Genomic DNA, 6,446 nt, shown 5'->3' on the forward strand with positions numbered 1-6,446 from the left:
GCTGACTGTTAGTATAAGTAGATAGGATGCTCCAGAATGAAGGATGAATGAATTTGAAGAAGATATTCATAAGGAAACATGGAAAAAATGAGAACAAGATGTAAGTGAGCTGAGGATAACTTCAAATGGTCAAATATTTTACAGGTGAGGATGCTGATGCAAAATTTTAATATCTTCAAAGTTAAGCTGTCTCTAACAATAAGCCCAACATTCTACCACTGTTGACTTTCTCTTCCTTATACTGCTCCCCGCCACAAGTTCTCAGCTGCTTCTCCACTGGCAGCATCCACAATCAGCCTGTCATAAAAATTCCCTTAAAGGTATTTTGCCCAGGTTCACTCCCTTCCAAAGGTATCTGACATCTAATGACTAGTATATGTCTCCCTGACTAGTATGACTTAGACTTTTTCTTATTTTTTCTTCTTTTTAAAAAGATGCCTTAATGCCTCTCTCACTAGCACAGACAATCTTTGAGATTTTGGTGGGTAAAACGGAAATGGCAACAACCCTGCATTGTTTTCTGATTGACACCTGATGCCTGATTTTGATTTCCCAACTTCTACCATTACCAGTACAGGTACAAACATTACACATTTTATCACTAGGGGGCACTGTGGATCCACCGAGTGAGCTGAGGCAGAGCTCTGGTGGGGAGCCCACAGCAGAATATATTAGCTGTGGAACCAGAAATCCTGTTGTCTCAGGAGGCACAGGGCAGGGGACAGGGGTTCAATTATCTTTGCATACCTACTAGGCATCACACATGTCGCCATGAGCTATAGCCTGGAATATATAAAACCTCCTGAAACTAGAAGAGAAGGAAGCACCTGCCTCAGAGGCGATCAGGTAAAGAACTTCTCCATAATCATTTAGCACACACATTTCCCCTTACACTAAGCAGGCTGAACTAAAAGGGAAAGCGATGAGTCAACAGAGTATACCCATGGTTACAGAGAACCAATAGCAGCCAACGAGATCACCGACCTCAGAACCTGACATCACAGGCAGTGAGCTGACAGGAGGAGCTGACTCCTGCTCTCACCAGGGACAGCAGATGCTGAGGAGAAGGATGGGTGGCACTGCCCTCCCTGGCTCTGCCTGGGGCCCCAGCCTGCTCTGCTGTGTCACTGTCTTTCTCCTGGGAACAAGTGAGTCCTGAGCTCTGGGGGGACTGCTCCTGAGTTCCTCTACTGCTGCTGCACCCGTGCTCTCTTTCTCTAGATGCTCACTCCTGTCTCCTGCCTCCCCAGGTTCAGCAAGTCCCGGGGTCATCCAGTCTCCAAGACACATAATCAAAACAAAGGGAGGAAGGTCCACTCTCAAATGTACTCCCATCTCTGGACATGACAGTGTGGGCTGGTACCAGCAATCTCAGGGGAAGGAACTGAAGTTCCTTATTCAACACTATGAAAAAATGGAGAGAGCGAAAGGAAACATACCCAACCGATTCTCAGTCCAGCAGTTCAGTGACTATCACTCTGAGATGAACATGAGCGCCTTGCAGCTGGAGGACTCTGCTGTGTACTTCTGTGCCAGCTCACCACAGCCTCACAGAGTCACAGGCTTTCTGTCCTTTAATCTTCCTGTCCTGACTGATGATGTACTACCAAGTGGTGGGGAGATGCCACACAGTCTTAGCCAAGGCCCAGAAATGCTTCTAGATCTTTACTAATCCTCTCACTGCCGTGCTGAACTCATACAGAGATATCTGAACACTGGGGATCCCAATTCTCCAGGTGCTCTCACATCTTTGCCCTCCAGCTCCTATAATACCTTCTAGCTCTTATCCAGTGGTAGGAGCCTTACTCTCTGGTGGGGTGTGGCTATAGGGAATATGTTCTAAGACAAGGACAGACATTAACATATCCATTTTGTAAATGAAGATTTCTATACATAACTTCAATAGAAATCAGTAGTTCATGAAATTTCCAACACTTGATATTTAAAAATATCAACACCAGGATTGAAACTTGTATCTCTTTGCTTTCTATGTCAAATTCCGACTTTACTTGGTTTCTTCCATTTCTTGGTAAAAATGTAGCAGTTCACTATCTCTTTTGTTAAAAGACAAGCTAGGGTTAGTGTGTGTGTTTGTGAATGGGTATTTGTGACAGGTTATGATGTATATTATTAGCCATATAATACGTTTTGTCATAATTTCAAGAAGGGGTTACATTTTAAACAACGGGAAATTCATTATCCAACATTTCAGCAATCAATTTTAAAGGAATATAAAGAGATATTTATATCTCTCCAATGAAATCTGAGTATTGGTAGTACGACTAACGTTACTGGTAGATCAGATCTTATTTCTGAAACGAGCCTCAGAGCTATGAAATTTCAAGTTCCCATTCTTAACATCTAAGTCTGTAATAGAAAATGACTCTTTCTTGGACAGAGACAACCATGGACAATGGCCTCCTTTGTTGGGGCCTGTTGGTCTCTGGGAACCAGCCAAGTTTTGGGCCCAGATGAGAATATCTTTTCTGGAATGGCCACACCCTGTTTCCGGCTTTTTCACATGGATACTGTGATGGTCTCCTTTGTTTCTGCCTCTACTTTCAGGACCTCACTCACCAGGGTAGGATTATAGAGATTCTCCATCAAGATCTGACCAGGATGTGTGACCATAAAAATGAGGCTTTTACTTTGATATTATCTGTGGAGGCAGTAACTGAGATATGCTTTGTAGGAAGGAACTTATACTGCCTTTGAGTGAAGGTTAGTGTTTCATGTTAGGAAACTAATGACACAAACTTTTGAATGAAATACTTACATTTCCCTGGGAATCAAGACAACCAGACATGCACAATATGAGGCAAACAGCTCACCCGCATTGCTGAAGAGGACTTTATTTTGACAGGAATCACAAATTTTTTGACGGAAAATCTTAGGTTGACTCTCCAGAGCATCTCCTGAAGAAAAGGAGATTTGTTCTAATAGTGAGGACACACTGATGTACCAAGCACAGAATGTAGAACTTATGTTTCTGAATTGGTATGAGATAGTTTAAAACAATTGTTCAAATTGTAATGACCTAAACCTTGGTGTTTTATAATCTTCCTGAGTGTCACACCATGCTTGGAGCCATAGAGGGTACTGAAGAATTATTTTCAGTATTGAAGGCAATGTAAACAATTTGTAGAAACTTCACAGAATGCATTATGTTGCCAGCATACAACTGAGACTTTGCAAAGAGTAAATAATCAAACAATGTAAAATATTTTTATCCTAGTAGGAATAAAAGAAAACTAATACATTAACTAAAATCAGAGACAGAATTCATGTACATGTAAATACAAAACAAAGCACAAATTCTTTAAATCTGAGCTGTAAGTTTTTGCATATCTACTCCAAATACTGTTATGAAATTCATTTATTCTTGAAAGCTGCTTGCTTCTGGAGGAAAAGGATGTGGCATGTTAACTGTGCCGTTCAAGCATTTGTTGGAGGCAGTGACATCACTAAGTCACTCAGAGCCCCAGCTCTAGATTTCACAAACAGGGCTGGAAGACATCCGATCTTGCTTTGGTCCTGAAATGGACTTCAGACTCTTCTGTGTGGCCTTGAGTCTCCTATGTACAAGTGAGTACTGGATAGGACACAGGTGTGCAGCCCTGAACTGAATTCCCAGTCTTTTAGCTAAGATGACATCTTCAGGCTCTGTCTTCCTCTATTACAGAACCCATGGAGGCTGCAATCACCCAAAGCCCAAGAAGCAAGATGACAGTAACAGGAGGAAAGGTGGAACTAAGCTGTAACCAGACAGACAACCACAATTATATGTACTGGTATCGGCAGGACCTGGGTCATGGACTGAGGCTGATCCATTACTCATTTGGTGCTGGCAGCACTGAGAACGGAGATGTCCCTGATGGGTACAAGGCCATTAGACCAAGCCTAAAGGATTTCTCTCTCATTCTGGAGAAGGCTTCCCCCTCTCAGACAGCTGTGTACTTCTGTGCCAGCAGTGATACACATCAGTGTGTGGCTGCCTCCCCTCTGCACAGAAAGTAAACTAGGAAGTCAAGATGTTTGTGTGCCCTCAGGAAGTCCCTGCCTCTGTAGGAGTCACTGAGCTCTGACAAAGTAGGGACATTTCAGCATGTATCTCAACCTCACTGAAGTCTACTTTAACAGCTTTCCATGGCTGCTTGGCTCATCTCTACCCTTGTTTCTCCTTTCGGAGAGGAAAATGAATCTTTCTGTGTTGTTTTGCTTTAGTTTTTGTGACAATTTTGCTGTGTAACTGTCTTGACTTTCCTAGAACTCACTTTTAACAACAGATAGGTCAAAACCTCAAAGATATCTCCCTGCCTGTGCCTCTCCACTGCTAAGAATATATGCTTGTGTTATTAATTCTATGAACATGTGAAAAAGAATCATTAATTGAAGTCCTCACGATCCATTCGATAAGGTCATAGCCATCATTCCCTCCCTGGACCTTCAGTGAACTCTTCAGTCACTTTACTATCCAACTGGATCTATTATGTGGTCTCTGTCCAGGCTGTGTTAACTCTGTATGTCAGTAGCAAATAACCATAAGGTCTTGTGTCATTCTCTTCACTCATCTTTTTTTGCCATCCTTTATTCAGCCTCCCCAGGTCTTCCTCTCCAGCTAAACATGTCTACATTCTATTACTTCCTCATAGGTACTTTGAAATTTTCATCCCTAAAGATGTTCTCGTAGTACATTTCTTCTACTGTCAGGAGCCATTTTTTTGGTGTAACTTCTGCCGCAATCTTAGCTGCAGCAGGTTCTTATGTTCTCGAATAGGTGCATGAGGATTAGACAAGTTAGGTAGAAAAAACGGAGATATTAAAGAAATACAGAGACATAGGGTAGTAAGGGGCGGACAACTCAGTGAAAACTGAGTGCTGAATTCACCAGGTTTGTTCATACACTTTCATACCCCAATGCAAAAGGAAGGAAGAAGGAGAAGACTGCTTTAACGTGGTACAAAGGACAACCAGAGCAGTCATTTACTCCAATACTTGAGATATCAAGCCGTTAATTCATGAGAAAAGTATTTGATGCTTGGGGCAGTAAAAATATGCTAGACCAAGTATCCTGCAGGCTGCCACTCCCTGAGTCAAATCCACTTCAAAAGAAGGAGAAGTATGCTTGTATTCTCTGACCTTTGGTCAGGGTGGAGAGGATCTACCTCTATGGACCATCTTAAAGTCCAAACACCAACTAAGCACAGCCTAGGTCAGGCTGTGTAGCCACACTTTGTTGTCAACAGCTTTAAGCAAGTAAAATAAACTCAAACTCTCTGACCATTAGACAGAGTGGACAAAGCTCCTCTTTTTGGGCCTGTGCATTCTACACTGAAGACACACCTTTTCCTCTTGCTCTGGATCTCTTCTTCCCATAAAAATCTACTTCAGGTTGGATTATTTCTTTACCTTTTGAAGATGTTAGTTTAGTTACATTATTTCCTTCATTACTCTTTCCTCTAGCTCCTCACACTATTCTCTCCTCTTTCTAGTTCTTGCCTTCTTATTCTGTTACTATTATTATTTTATGCTTTATGTGTGAGTGTTATGAGTAAATAAATTAATTTAACCTGCCGAATCTATTTAGTGTTACTTATATTTTTACTTTTAGAAATGTCTGTCTGTGTTTGGTTAGCCATGTAGGAGATTGTAGTATTTTAAATATAGTTTCCTCTAGAAGTTCATAGGGAATTCTACTATCAGGAGGTATGCCTTTTTTGAAGTAGTATTAAATTGCAAAAAATGCTGGAGGAATTGTCATGCCATTTTTCAGGATCTATTATTCTTTTTCCACATCTTGATTAAATTGCAAATGAAAGTATCAGATTTTCCTGTTGCAATATGTCACTAAATGGATCAGTGGGTAAAAAATAGCTGAAAGTTGCTCACGCCACACTGCATTTTACAAAATGGGCAGTAAAACTGAGTCAGCATTGTGTTTGGAGATTCACTTCATAGTCACATTTATGACGTCATGACATGTCTGAGAAAATAAAGGAAGGAGTTCTAATTTGGATTTTGACTCAGTATTCCAAAGGTTTTTGTGTATGATTAATTGGACTTTCTGTTTTGGAGCCTGTCGTGTGGCAGAACAGCATGGCTGAGCTGCCCATCTCATGACAGCCAAGAAGGAAGAGAAAAGAGAAGAGAAACAAAGAAAAGAGAAGAGAGATCTTTAACTGCATGCCTCTGTTGACCTATATCCTCCTATGAAATGCTGTTTTCAAACACCTAAATTTCAAAAAGCATCACTCAATGTCCATTCTAATATAAACCAGTTCATGTATTAGACATTGGTGATATTAAAACCTTCATGATCTAATATATCTCAAAGATCTTCCTCTGAACACAGTATAGACAACTAAATCTTTAATATGTGAATCTTAGAAAGAATACGTCTCATCTAAACCGAATAAGTACTATTTTGCTTTGTAATACAGCCAACC

The 6,446-nt window shown here is 40.9% G+C and overlaps 1 long non-coding RNA gene across 1 annotated transcript; it reads left to right on the forward strand.

The window, feature by feature from the left end:
• The first annotated feature begins 947 nt into the window (after nucleotides 1–947).
• Nucleotides 948–5,532, forward strand: LOC148117893 (uncharacterized). The gene is made up of 3 exons (XR_015736669.1): nucleotides 948–1,148; nucleotides 1,251–3,585; nucleotides 3,683–5,532. It is a non-coding gene; the product is annotated as an uncharacterized LOC148117893 (long non-coding RNA).
• The last annotated feature ends 914 nt before the right edge of the window (nucleotides 5,533–6,446 follow it).

Source organism: Myodes glareolus, chromosome 25 (assembly GCF_982192425.1).
Source record: "Myodes glareolus chromosome 25, mMyoGla1.1, whole genome shotgun sequence".
NCBI lineage: Eukaryota > Metazoa > Chordata > Mammalia > Rodentia > Cricetidae > Myodes > Myodes glareolus.